Here is a 15,489-nt window from a genome sequence, read left to right on the forward strand (position 1 = left end):
GGGGACACGTAAGACACAGGAGATCTGCTCACTACAGGGCTTGTGCAGCTTAGAAAACATATTGGGGGTCATTTATCAAACTGGTGTAAAGTAGAACTGACTTAGCTGCCCATGGCAACCAATCAGATTCCTTCTATTATTTTGGACAGCTACTCTGGAAAATGAAAGGATGAATCTGATTGTCCTTTATTCTACAAGATAATTGTGAATGAATAATGGGGTCTTCTGCTCAGGATGGTTCTCTCTTAGGCTACTTTCACACTAGCGTTTTTTTGCGGATCTGTCATTGATCTGCAAAAACGCTTCCGTTACAATAATACAACCGCATGCATCCGTCATGAACGGAACCGGTTGTATTATGTCTTCTATAGCCAAGACGTATCCGTCATGACTAGCATTGAAAGTTAATGGAGGACGGATCAGTTTTCTATTGTGTCAGAGAAAACGGATCCGTCCCCATTGACTTACATTGAGTAATGGCCGGCCCAGGGGGCAGAGCCTTTAGGGGAGGCCCACATGACGGGGGGTTGGTTCAGGGAGACCCCGGGGGTAGGGATTGGACTGGTTAATTTACAGGGCGGGGAATAGGGCATAAAAGGAGGAGAAGGGAGCCATTTTAGGTTAGAGAACAAGAGCTCCCACCCACCCACCCTGTGACCATTGGAGTTTTAGGTTAACAGAGGGAAACGGTGATAATATGTAGTAGTGTTTTTTTTTGTTTGTAGGGAATGGTGATAATGGGGCGGCAATTTGTCACGGCGGCTGTGGTGGTGGGAGGTCCTTGAAGTTGGAAATATTTACAGGTGAGTATGATGGGAGGGCTCCACGGTTGGGGATGGACTCCCGTGGTTGGTGGTCGGCTGTGGCAGAATTAAAGTGGGCCATCAGTGGTGCCTCCGAGCTGGCGGGCAATGGCTGGAGGCAAGGTGGCTCAACCCGGTGGGGTAGCTTATTTATTTGGGGCTTCAAGGACCTCCCCCGGAATTAATTAGTATATGTTATGGTTATGTTAATGTTATGGTAATAAAAGAGGATATACAGATATATTTTATAATAATAAAACGGCTGCTGTGGCCGATTTAATCCAGCCTGGTGTCTGTGTCTTATTCCGATTTAATTGGTAAAAACATGGGGTCTGGTGAGGCATCGGTTGGAGTGGGGGATAACGGGCAGGTAAGTATTGGAGGGGTCGAACAGAAGGTAACCAATACCTCCGTCATGTGTCAGGAAGGATCCGTCTTGCTCAGCACCACATCTCGGACAGGAAAACGCTGCATGCAGATGGGGGACGCAATCAAACGGAACGGAACGCATTTTGGTGCATTCCGTTTCGTTCAGTTCAGTTTTGTCCCCATTGACAATGAATTGGGACAAAATTGAAGCATTTTCTTCTGCTATTGAGATCCTATCACGGATCTCCATAGTGGAATTGAAAACGTTAGTCTGCAAGGGACCTTAGAGTGGAGTTTGGAGGTGTCTCGCCCTGGAGGACCTGTCCTGGGTTGTGGTATACAGACAGCTGATTGATGTGAATGAGCACAGTGTAGTGCTCTAGAGCTGGGAGGTTAAACTTGTGGCCCCTCGTGCAAAACGACAACTTCCATCATGGCCGAACAGGCTACAGTAATCAGAGGGCCACCAGTTTGACATCCCTGCTCTAGAGTAACTGAACACTTACTGCTGGGCTTCCTCACAGATCACTGGGGTCCAAGCAGGGGACACTGTCATCTGCTTACTGTCAAGATACCCTTTTAACGATGAGACCTTGTGCTAAACGGAGAAACATAGAAACATAGATAAGAACCATTTGGCCCATCTAGTCTGCCCAATATACTGAATACTATGGATAGCCCCCGGCCCTATCTTATATGAAGGATGGCCTTATGCCTATCCCATGCATGCTTAACCTCCTTCACTGTATTTGCAGCTACCACTTCTGCAGGAAGGCTATTCCATGCATCCACTACTCTCTCAGTAAAGTAATACTTCCTGATATTACTTTTAACCCTTTGCCCCTTTAATTTAAAACTATGTCCTCTTGTAGCAGTTTTTCTTCTTGTAAATCTTCTCTCCTCTTTTACCTTGTTGATTCCCTTTATGTATTTAGCAGTTTCTCTCATATCCCCTCTGTCTCGTCTTTCTTCCAAGCTCTACATGTTAAGGTCCTTTAATCTTTCCTGGTAAGTTTTATCCTGCAATCCATGGACCAGTTTAGTAGCTCTTCTCTGAACTCTCTCCAAAGTATTGATATCCTTCTGGAGATATGGTCTCCAGTCCTGAGCACAATACTCCAGATGAGGTCTCACTAGTGCTCTGTAGAGCGGCATGAGCACCTCCCTCTGTCTACTGGTAATGCCTCTCCCTATACACCCCAGCATTCTGCTAGCATTTCCTGCTGCTCTATGACATGGTCTGCCTACCTTTAAGTCTTCTGAAATAATGACCCCTAAATCCCTTTCCTCAGATACTGAGGTTAGGACTGTATCACTGATTTTATATTCTGCTCTTGGGTTTTTACGCCCCGGGTGCATTATCTTGCACTTATCAACATTACATTTTAGTTGCCAGATGTTTGACCATTCCTCTAGTTTTCCTAAATCCTTTTCCATTTGGTGAATCCCTCCAGGAACATCAACCCTGTTAAAAATCTTTGTGTCATCTGCAAAAAGACATATCTTACCATCACTGATAAAGATATTAAACAATATGGGTCCCAGAACAGATCCCTGAGGTACCCCACTGGTAACAAGACCTTGGTCTGAATATACTCCATTGACTACAACGCTCTGTTGTCTGTCCCTCAGCCACTGCCTAATCCATTAAACAATATGGGAGTCCAAGCCCAAAGACTGCACTTTATTGATAAGCCTTCTATGTGGGACGGTGTCAAAAGCCTTACTAAAGTCTAGATAAGCGATGTCTACTGCACCTCCTCCATCTGTTATTTTAGTCACCCAATCAAAAAAATCAATAAGATTAGTTTGACATGATCTCCCTGAAGTAAACCCATGCTGTTTTTCATCTTTCCATCCATGGGATTTTAGATGTGCCACAATCCTCTCCTTAAGTATGGTTTCCATTAATTTCCCCACTATTGATGTCAGGCTTACTGGCCTATAGTTGCCCGATTCCTCCCTACTACCTTTCCTGTGAATGGGCACAACATTTGCTAATTTCCAATCTTCTGGGACGACTCCTGTTGCCAGTGATTGGTTAAATAAATCTGTTAATGGTTTTGCTAGTTCACCGCTGAGCTCTTTTAATAGCTTTGGGTGCATCCCATAAGGCCCCTGTGACTTATTTGTAGTAATTTTAGACAGCTGACTTAGAACCTCTTCCTCTGTAAAGACACATGCGTCAAAAGATTCATTAGTCTTCCTTCCTAACTGAGGTCCTTTTCCTTCATTTTCCTTTGTAAAAACTGAACAGAAGTATTCATTGAGGCAGTCAGCTAGTTCTTTATCTTCTTCCATATACCTTCCTTCTTTTGTTTTTAATTTGGTAATTCCTTGTTTTAGTTTCCTTTTTTAATTTATGTATCTGAAGAATGTCTTTCATTTCACAGAATAAATGAAGTAATACAACACCCGCCTTTTTTAAGATATAAAGGGAAGTAGAGTGCGCGCTCCACCAGGAGCGATGTCCACAATTAGCTCCTCAAAATAGTCAAACAAGACAAAAAGGGGCAGCAGCAGCACCCGTATTTGCAGTGAGGAAAACAAATTGTGGTCCTTAACCCCTTCACGACTGCCATACGGCTATATATGTTCTATCTGCACATACCCCGTGCAGATAGCACGTATATAAACATCATGGCAGCTCTTTAATCCGAGCACTTCAAAGCTTCTGCCCCTGCACTGCTGCTGTCACGGACAGCGTACAATTCAGTAATGCCGGCAAGGGACCAATCAGAGTGGTTCCTTGTCCGCGATCGCTCCAATTGGTTAGTCTATGCAGACTAACCAATTGGATTGCGGCAGTATAAAAATGCTGGTTTCAGGCTCTGATCTGCGCTTTGCAGATCAGCGCCTGAAATCAGGCATTAGCTGATTTGTGCCCCAATCTGTGCCTTCCATCTGTGCTCCCTAATGTGTCCTGCCGTGCCCCTTCTGCGCTAGCCGTGCCCCTGCTGTGCCCCCTCCATCCTGGCCGTACCACCTCCTTTCCGGCCCTGCCCCCATTTGTGCCCCCGATGCGTTCCCCCTGCTGTATTTGATGGCAGCGGCTCTGTTCCTGAGCCGCCGCCATCAGCAGAGAGTGTTAGCTGTATGCTGACACTCTGCTGCAACCCCTTAGATGCCGCAGTCAGTGGCATCCAAGGGGTTAACAGAGGGAGAGGCGTCCAGTGTTGCCATCTATCAGTGTAAAACTGATAGTCTTATACTTTGCAATGCAAGTATAGTACAGCCATCAGCCCCACTGGATCTTCAAGATCCAAGTGGGACTTGATAAAAAAAAAGTGTGAAAAGAAAAAGTAAAAAAAATTAATAATAATTAAAATGTAACTTTCAAATAAAATACATTTCCTTTTCCTACATCCGCTCATTTATAAGAGATAAAAAAATAAAAAAATAAATTACCTACACATATTAGATATCACTGCGTCCGTAACGACCGGCTCTATAAATATATCACATGATCCACCCCGTCTGATAAACACCATAATCTTATAATGACCTTCCAGTGGTGTTATAGATATATCTATCACTACAAGTTCCTACGATTCTTCACAGATTTTTTACCAATCCTTTTATCGATCTTGTACCTTTTTTGTTATATTACGATCTTGTGACATCAACTTGTTTTTATAATCTTTTTAGAATCCTTCAATGTCCTTTTTATATTTTCTATATTTTCCCATATCCATTGTATACATTCCTTTCGGGAAATGCGCAGGCAGACCAACCCTTTTTCCCATTAGGTGTTCAGAATAGGCTTAAAATAGGCCCGAATTTTGAATACTTTGCGCAAAAGACAGGTCTCTTTACAGTCCTAATAGACATATGGGCTATAGACACAAGGTATATAGATTTCCTCCACACATTATGTTTCTATGTGTTTGATGTCTCTGCCTGCGGTGTACATACCCCATGTATATATGTGGGGTGTGTACACCGTAGGTGGAGACGTTTATATATATATATATCATTACAAAAGAAAAAGAAAACAGCAGCACTCTATAGGTATGCCAGGTGCAAATCCCGCAATAATTCCTGGACCACGAACAGTAGACTAGAAACGATGAAAAGAGGGCAGCACTCCGGTCTTGTGATGAAAATAAGGTGGGATTTATTACACCCAAAAGCTTTTGGATGTAATAAATTCAACCTTATTTTCATCACAAAATATATATAATTATGTATAATCATCTATCATGTAGACATATACAGTTGTGTTCAAAATTATTCAACCCCCAATGCTGTAAAGGGTTTTAGGGAATTTAGTGTACATTTGTAATTGTGTTCAGAATGAAATCTTACAAGGACTTTTTAAAGAACCAAATGCAACTAAAATGACATCAATTGTTTTTGTAATACAGTATTAAATGTTTTTTTTGTGATTTCTTCATTGACACAATTATTCAACCCCTTAAAGACTACCACTCTTAAGAACAGAGGTTCATTCAAGTGTTTTCGATCAGGTATTGAAAACACGTGTGGATGTCAAGGAGCAGCAATCAAGCACAATAAGCCCCTTCTAGACATTTACTGGTGTGTTTACAAACATGGTGAAGTCAAGAGAATGGTCCAGGAAGACAAGAGAAGAGGTGATTTCTCTTCACAGGAAGGGCAATGGCTATAAGAAGATTGCAAAGATGTTAAACCTACCAAGAGACACCATAGGAAGCATCATTCGCAAATTCAAGGCAAAGGGCACTGTTGAAACGCTACCTGGTCGTGGCAGAAAGAAGATGCTGACTTCGACTGCTGTGCGCTACCTGAAGCGCAAAGTGGAGAAAAGTCCCCGTGTGACTGCTGAGGAACTGAAAACAGATTTGTCAGATGTGGGCACTGAAGTTTCAGCTCAGACAATAAGGCGCACAATGCGTAATGAAGGCCTCCATGCCAGAACTTCCAGGCGCACCCCCTTGCTGTCTCCAAAGAATAAGAAGAGTCGACTGCAGTATGCCAAAAGTCATGTGGACAAACCACAAAAGTGTTCTGTGAACTGATGAAACAAAATTAGAACTGTTTGGGCCCATGGATCAACGCTATGTTTGGAGGAGGAAGAACAAGGCCTATGAAGAAAAGAACACCTTGCCTACTGTGAAGCATGGCGGGGGGTCAATCATGCTTTGGGGCTGTTTTGCTTCTACAGGTACAGGGAAGCTTCAGCGTGTGCAAGGTACCATGAATTCTCTTCAGTACCAGGAGATATTGGATGAAAATGTGATGCAGTCCGTCACAAACCTGAGGCTTGGGAGACGTTGGACCTTTCAACAGGACAATGATCCCAAGCATACCGCCAAGTCCACTAGAGCATGGTTGCAGATTAAAGGCTGGAACATTTTGAAGTGGCCATCGCAGTCACCAGACTTAAATCTGATTGAGAACCTCTGGTGGGACTTAATGAAAGCAGTTGCAGCGCGCAAGCCTAAGAATGGGACTGAACTGGAGGCTTTTGCCCATGAAGAATGGGCGAAGATACCCGTAGATCGCTGCAAGACACTTGTGTCAAGCTATGCTTCACGTTTAAAAGCTGTTATAACTGGAAAAGGATGTTGTACTAAGTACTAAGATTGAATATCACTTGGGGGTTGAATAAAACTGATAATGATGTGAGCACAGAAAAGACATTTGTGGTTATTTCATTATGAATGTTATGTTATATTTGTCTGACTTACAAGATGACTGAAATGATCAAAATCAATGTCAAACTGGCCAAAACACTCAATTTCAGTGGGGGTTGAATCATTTTGAACACAACTGTACCTATCACCTCATCACTGTCTCTGATACATCAGATGCTCTAATGTGGGATTCTCCATCTCCGACTAAGAAACTGTAGTAGGAATACAGTACCACAAATCAGATTGGCGCCTTAAGTTGAGTGACCATTTAAGGTATATGTATATACAGTCCTGATCAAAAGTTTAAGACCACTTGAAAAATGGCAAAAAATTATATTTAGCATGGCATCTTAACAAGGTTCCAAGTAGAGCTTCAACATGCAACAAGAAGAAATGGGAGTGAGACAAAACATTTTTTGAGCATTCAATTTAATGAAAACAACGAATAAACTGAAACAGGTTGTTTTTCAGCTGATCAAAAGTTTAGGACCACACCTCCCAAAACCCCTAAACTTCCCCAAAACAGAAATCCAACTTCCAAACATGACCTCAGTAATGAGTAGCTCCACCGTTATTGTTTCGGCATGCTTGATGCAAGCGTTTCCATGAGGTGAGTGGGAACATTTCTCCAAGTGGTGAAGACGGCCGCACGAAGGCCCTCTACTGTCTGGAACTGTTGTCCATTTTTGTAAACTTCCCTTGCCATCCATCCCCAAAGCTTCTCAATTGGATTTAGATCAGGGGAACACGCAGGATGAGCCAAAAGAGTGATGTTATTCTCCTGGAAGAAGTCCCTTGTCCTGCGGGCATTGTGTACTGTAGCGTTGTCCTGTTGAAAAACCCAGTCGTTACCACACAGACGAGGGCCCTCAGTCATGAGGAATGCTCTCTGCAACATCTGGACATAGCCAGCGGCTGTTTGACGCCCCTGCACTTCCTGAAGCTCCATTGTTCCACTGAAGGAGAAAGCACCCCAGACCGATATGGCGCCCCTCCGCTGTGGCGCGTAGAAAACATGTCAGGTGGGCTCTGCTTGTCATGCCAGTAACGTTGGAAACCATCAGGACCATCAAGGTTACATTTTTTTCTCATCAGAGAATAAAACTTTCTTCCACCTTTGAATGTCCCATGTTTGGTGCTTTCTTGCAAAGTCCAAACGAGCAGTTCTGTGGCGTTCAAGGAGACGAGGACTTTGAAGACGTTTTTTGTTTTTGAAGCCCTTCAGTCTCAGATGCCGTCTGATGGTTATGGGGCTGCAGTCAGCACCAGTAAGGGCCTTAATTTGGGTCGAGGATCGTCCAGTGTCTTGACGGACAGCCAATTGGATCCTCCGGTTCAGTGCTGATGACATTTTTTTGGGTCTTCCACTTGACTTTTTTGTTCCATAACCCTCAGGATCATTTAAGAAATTCCAAATAACTGTCTTACTGCGTCCCACCTCAGCAGCGATGGCGCGCTGTGAGAGACCCTGCTTATGCAGTTCAACAAACCGACCACGTTCAAAAAGGGAGAGTTTTTTTGCCTTTGCCATCACAACATGTGACTACCTGACAGAAAAAAACAATGAATCCACATCTTTGCACAGATTTTGCACAGATGTGGTCCTAAAATTTGGATCAGCTGAAAAACTGAGTTTAATCGTTATTTTCAATTAATTGAATGCTCAAAAAATGTTTTGTCTCACTCCCATTTCTTCTTGTTGCATGTTGAAGCTCTACTTGGAACCTTGTTAAGATCCAACAATGTAAAATATGATTTTTTGCCATTTTTCAAGTGGTCTTACACTTTTGATCAGGACTCTATATACCTTACCTCTCTTGTTTCTAATTTGAGACTGGACAGACTTGTTCCTTATTATTCAGATGTTGTAATTTTTTTTTTAGCATTATCCAAACAGTCTTTTTCACAAATCTCTAGGGAGTACTGTCGAATAATCTTCTAAATTAATACATATTGCCTTTATGGGACAAGCAACACTGGTACTGTTAAAGGAATTTGTATCCATTGACGTTTCCATAACAAATGTCCTGCTGCATACTTTAGTAAAAAGGACCAGGTATTCTCAGTTCTTTTAATAATCCTGAAGCACAGGGAAAAGAAATGCAGGTACAGAATTTTCTTAATATTTGGTATCCCGTTACCTCCAAAAAATGTTGGGTTCTAAATTGTCTCCCTGTTGACTTTCTCCATTTTCGAGCTCCAAATAAACTGAAAGATTACTCTCTGAAGATATTTCAGACACTGATCACTTGGAGGGAAGACTATATTCAAGTACAGTAGAATTAGGATTATTATGGCTTTAATGATCAAATTTTTGTTGTGTTCTTTTTCCAATAAAACCCTTATGTTGCATCCAATGGTGCCGACTGCCTACCATTTGTACAGCTAACCTCCACATATAGTGGAGGATGCGTGCAGGTGGTTGCTAAGGGTAATGGCTGCATACATTTTTTTTTTGTTTTGTTTTAACTCTGTAACCTGCGTATGTCCTGGGTCAAGGCTGCTACATTGCTGCCTAGCAAGACTCCTGCCATGGAGGAGCTGGTTAAGCAGTTGGTGCAGGTCAGTGCTGCCCAGCAGGAAACCAACCGTCTGTTGCTGGAACAGGTCACAGTCCTGAGAGAGAGTGTGTCGGTCCTGCCCAACCTGCCAAGTCACTTTCGGAGCCTTTTGGTTCCCCTGCCAATAATTGAGATTCCATTTGACAGAATAGCTATGGATTTGGTGGGGCCATTAGTCAGGTCTGCCCGAGGCCACCAGTATATTTTGGTAGTGCTGGACTATGCCACCAGGTATCCTGAAGCCATTCCGTTGCGGAATACCTCCTCCAAGTGCATTGCTCGCGAGTTGGTTCATATATTTTCCAGAACTGGCCTACCAAAAGAAATACTGACTGACCAGGGTACACCTTTCATGTCCAAAGTTATGAAAGAGCTTTGCAACCTGCTGAAAATTAAGCAGCTAAGAACCTCTGCATATCATCCCCAAACAGGTGGCCTCGTAGAGAGGTTCAATAAAACCTTAAAGGGGATGTTGAGAAGGGTGGTAGAAAAGGATGGGACGGACTGGGATTGTCTGTTGCCATATCTCATGTTCTCCTTCTGAGAGGTCGCCCAGTCCTCCACTGGCTTCTCTCCATTTGAGTTATTATATGGGAGACATCCCAGGGGATTGCTGGATATTGCCAAGGAGACTTGGGAGAGTGAGGCTACCCCTTACAGAAGTGTGATGAAACACGTGGCCCAAATGCAAGATCGCATCAGCAGTATTATGCCCATCGTGAGGGAACATATGCAGAAGGCCCAAGAGTCCCAGAGCAGGGTGTACAATAGAGCGGCCAGGGTGAGGCAGTTCAACCCTGGGGACCGGGTACTAGTGCTGGTTCCCATGGTAGAAAGCAAATTTCTTGCCAAGTGGCAGGGTCCTTTTGAAGTAGTAGAAAGGGCTGGAGAACTCAATTATAAAATACATCAGCCTGGGAAAAGAAAGTCCATCCAACTCTATCCAAGTCCATCCAACTCTATCCTTCCATCAAACCTTGGAAGGATAGAGAGTCCCTGGTAGCGGCCACAAAACCCCAAATGGACTGCCACACAGATATTGAAAAGGTTGCAATAGGTCACACCCTGTCCAAACCCCAAAAACAAGAAACCAAGGAGTTTCTACAGCAGAACAGGCATATTTTTACGGACCTGCCAGGCACTACAGATGTCCTTCAGCATGATATAGTCACTGACCCCGAGGTAACGATAAACCTTAAACCATACAGAATCCCTGAGGCTCGGAGACAAGCGGTCTCTGAGGCGGTAAAGTGTATGTTAGCTCTGCAGGTTATTGAGGAATCCAAAAGCGGGTGGTCCAGCCCCATTGTATTAGTGCCTAAGCCAAACGGGACCTGACGTTTCTGCAATGACTTCCGCCATCTAAATGAAGTCTCTAAATGCGATTCCTATCCTATGCCCCGGGTGGATGAATTAATTGAAAGGTTGGGACCAGCTAGGTATATTACCACACTTGACCTCACCAAGGGGTACTGGCAGATTCCCCTATCAGAGGAGGCAAAGGAAAAGACTACCTTCTCCACCCCAGACGGGCTCTTTCAATATACCAGGATGCCCTTTGGGTTACAAGGGGCACCCGCCACTTTCCAGAGAGCGATGGACAGGGTCTTGGGGCCCCATATTTAGACGATATCGTGGTCTTTAGCACGGACTGGGAATCCCATCTAGGTAAGGTACAGACCGTAATGGATTTCCTCAGGAAAGCTGGCTTTACTGCTAACCGGAGAAGTGCGCTATTGGGTTGGAGGAGGCTCGCTATCTGGGGTATATTGTAGGTAAGGGCACAATAAGACCACAGGTAAACAAAGTTGAGGCAATTCAGAAGTGGCCACAGCCTCGGACAAAAAAACAGGTGAAGGCGTTCTTGGGGATTGTTGGCTATTACCGCAGATTTGTCCCGAACTTTGCCTTCATTGCAGCACCATTAACAGACCTCACGAAAGGGAGAAAGTCAGTAATGGTCCAGTGGTCTCAAGAGGCAGAAAAGGCGTTTCAGGACCTTAAAAAAGCCCTATGCAGTCAGCCTGTGCTGATCGCACCAGACTTCTCAAAAGAGTTTATTGTCCAGACCGATGCCTCAGAGGTTGGTTTAGGGGCAGTAATGTCACAAGAGGTAAATGGGGAAGAACACCCCATCATATATTTGAGTAGAAAACTCACCTCCTGTGAGAGAAACTACTCAATAGTGGAGAGGGAGTGTTTGGCAATAAAGTGGGCCCTCGTGGGTTCGCGGTACTATTTGGCAGGTAGGAAGTTCCGCTTGGTATCTGACCATGCCCCTTTAAAATGGATGTGCCAAAATAAAGGGAACAATGCAAGGGTAACACGGTGGTTCCTGCAGTTGCAGGACTTTGTGGTAGAGCACAGGGCAGGGAAGCGTCACGTTAATGCTGATACCTGGTCAAGGATTTACTGTCTGTCAGGGTCAAGTGTCCAGTCCCCTGGCCTTGGGCAGAGGGGGGGGATATGTAAGCATCCAAGGGGTGAGGTTATTGATGGTAAGTATGTGTCACTGAGGCTGCTGCTCTCAGTGATGTAAATCCCGGAGGTAAATGGCAACCAGTGATGTTAGATTGCTGAGTTTGTGGTAGCTGGAATCTGGGTCCGGGATTTAGGAGTGACTGAAGAGTTTGGGTGGGAAGGTCACTCCCATACTCCATCTCCTGTGTTACCACCTCACCCAGCTGGAAGCTAATTTAAAAGACACACTGTCAGTGGTTGGTGTTGGTCTGCAGAGGACTTAGGAGCATTCCTCTCCACAGTGTTCCAGAGAAGGGAAAAGACAAGACTCTGCACAAAGGTGACTCCTGTGTTTCTGCCTGTTTAAAAATTGAACTGTTATATGACACATGAGGGCTGAAGATAAGTGCTTTATGTGACTGAACTTTGATGGGCTGAAGCCAAGCCATCCTGTTAGAACCATTTTTGTTGTGTTTTTTTTCCAATAAAACCCTTATGTTGCATCCAATCCTGCTGACTGCCTACCATTTGTACAGCTAATCTCCACATATTGTTAATTTGCGCAGTTTCCAAAACTTTTTTGGACTTTTGCTTTGACTTCCTCCCAACTCTTTTGACCGTTGTTATTGTCATCAAAAATTACTCCAAGTATTTTTAGATCCAGGATATTTGCTTCTCTCCAGTGTCTTATGGCAAAGCAATCACACTTTGTTCTATTAAGACGAAAGGCAGAAGCTTTGCAAAAAAAATCCGTAATTTGTACGGCTCTTCTCAATGCAGGTATTGTTGTACACAAGATTGTGACATCATCCATGTAGGCCCCTGTTTTAACAGTAAGTCCATTACCACCAGGTATAAAGACGCCCTTGATTACCTTGTCTTTTCGTAGTAGCGAGAGTAGTGGCTCCAAAACACAAATAAACAGAATGGGCGACAAGGGCCAACCTTGCTTGACTCCGGAAAACAAAGTGACTTTTTCAGACAGAAAACCATTAATAATATTTTGGCTGAAGGATTCTTTGTAGAGCAATGATATCTGTTTAATTACAATATCTGGAAAGTTCATTTGCTTCAGCACCAACCACAGAAACTCATGTGACACCCTGTCATATACTTTGAGAGAGTCCAAGGATAGTATGGCTAGTAGAGATGTCCCAAACTATTTGCCGGCGAATAGTTCCCGGCGAACGCGAACAAGCGATGTTCGGTCCGCCCCCTATTCGTCATCATTGTGTAAACTTTGACCCTGTACCTCACAGTCAGCAGACACATTCCAGCCAATCAGCAGCAGACCCTCCCTCCCAGACCCTCCCACCTCCTGGACAGCATCCATTTTAGATTCATTCGGAAGCTGCATTCTCAGTGAGAGAAGGGACAGTGCTGCTGCTGCTGCTGATTTAATAGGGAAATCGATAGCTAGGCTAGTGTATTCAGTGTCCACTACAGTCCTGAAAGACTCATCTGATCTGCTGTAAGGACAGCGTCCTGACAGCACCCCAAAAAGCCCTTTTTAGGGCTAATACATCAGTCTGCTTTTTTTTTTTCTCTGTAATCTAACTGCAGTTGCCTGCCAGCGTGTGTGTCAGGCCCACAGCGTATACTGTGCCCACTTGCCGCCCAGTGCCACCACTCATATCTGGTGTCACAGTAGATTACATAAAAAAAACTAAAAACTTTTTTGACTGTAATATAATTGCAGTTACTTGCCTGCCTGCGTGTGTGTTAGGCTTACAGTGTGTACTGTGCCCACTACTGCCAGTGCCCACCACTCATATCGGGTGGCACAGTACCTTGCACGCATAGTACAACTAATCTAAAAAAAATGACAGGCAGAGGCAGGCCACCCCGCAGGGCCGTCGTGGTCGTGGTGCTGTGATTTCCTTTGGCCCTAGAATAATGCCCAGTGTTCAGAGGCCACGTACCCTGAACTCGAAAAGTTCTGAGGACATAGTTGACTGGCTAACACAGGACACCCAATCTTCTACAGCTTCCGCTCGGAACCTTGACGCACCATCCTCCTCCAGCTCAGCTTCGAGCACCTCTCAAGTTACCACTCGCCCGCCTGCCACCACCACCAACACTAGCACCACAACTGCTTCACTTGATCTGTCAGAGGAGTTATTTACAAATCAGTTGGAGGAAATGAGTGATGCGCAACCATTATTGCCAGAGGATGTAGATAACAGGGATATGTCTCAGTCAGGCAGCATTACACACATGGACGTACGGTGTGATGATGATGATGTTGTACCCGCTGCTGCTTCCTTTGCTGAGTTGTCAGATACAAGTGAAGCGGTTGATGATAACGATGTGTCCATGGATGTCACGTGGGTGCCCGCTCGAAGAGAAGAACAGGGGGAAAGTTCAGATGGGGAGACAGAGAGGAGGAGGAGACAAGTTGGAAGCAGGTGGAGGTCGTCGCAAGGAGCTAGTGGCACAGTCAGACAGCATGTATCGGCACCCGGGGTCAGCCAGACAGCACGCCAATCAACGCATACTGTTGCCACCACCAGAATGCCGTCATTGCAAAGCTCAGCAGTGTGGCATTTTTTTGGTGTGTCTACCTCTGATAACAGCGAGGCCATTTACAACCTGTGCCAAAAGAAACTGAGTCGTGGGAAGTCCAACACCCACCTAGGTACAACTGCTTTAGCGAAGGCACATGATCGCACATCACAAACGCCTATGGGATCAACACATGATGACGAGTAGAAGCAGCACACAAACTCAAAGCCACCATCCTCCTCCTGGTCCAGCATCTTCAGCCACATCAACCACTGCTGTCCTCCTTGCCCCCTCTCAACCATCCGCCACTCCGTCTCTCGCCTTGAGCAGTTCCTGCTCATCTGCCCACAGTCAGGTGTCTGTCAAGGACATGTTTGAGCGTAAGAAGCCAATGTCACAAAGTCACCCCCTTGCCCGGCGTCTGACAGCTGGCTTGTCGGAACTCTTAGCCCGCCAGCTTTTACCATACAAGCTGGTGGAGTCTGAGGCCTTCAAAAAATTTGTAGCTATTGGGACACCGCAGTGGAAGGTACCCGGCCGAAATTTCTTTGCACAAAAGGCAATCCCCAACCTGTACTCGATTGTGCAAAAGGAAGTAATGGCATGTCTGGCACACAGTGTTGGGGCAAGGGTCCATCTGACCACTGATACCTGGTCTGCAAAGCATGGTCAGGGCAGGTATATCACCTACACTGCGCATTGGGTAAACCTGCTGACGGCTGCCAAGCATGGAATGCGTGGCTCTGCAGAGGAGTTGGTGACACCGCCACGACGAGTCCTCTTCTGCTGCTGCGTCTTGCTCCACATCAACGGCACTCCCCCAGCTCCCCAGGGGCTATTCCACATCCCGGATACGGCAGTGTCACGCCGTCTTGGGGTTGACTTGCCTGAAAGCAGAGAGTCGCACAGGACCAGCACTCCTGTCCGCCCTGAACGCAAAGGTGGATCAGTGACTGACTCCGCACCAACTGGAGATCGGAAAAGTGGTGTGTGACAACGGAAGCAATTTGTTGGCGGCATTGAATTTGGGCAAGTTGACACATGTGCCGTGCATGGCACATGTGTCGAATCTGATCGTACAACGCTTTGTGCATAAGTACCCAGGCTTACAGGACGTCCTCAAGCAGGCCAGGAAGGTGTGTGGCCATTTCAGGCGTTCCTACACGGCCATGG

Source organism: Bufo bufo, chromosome 3, assembly GCF_905171765.1.
Source record: "Bufo bufo chromosome 3, aBufBuf1.1, whole genome shotgun sequence".
Lineage (NCBI taxonomy): Eukaryota > Metazoa > Chordata > Amphibia > Anura > Bufonidae > Bufo > Bufo bufo.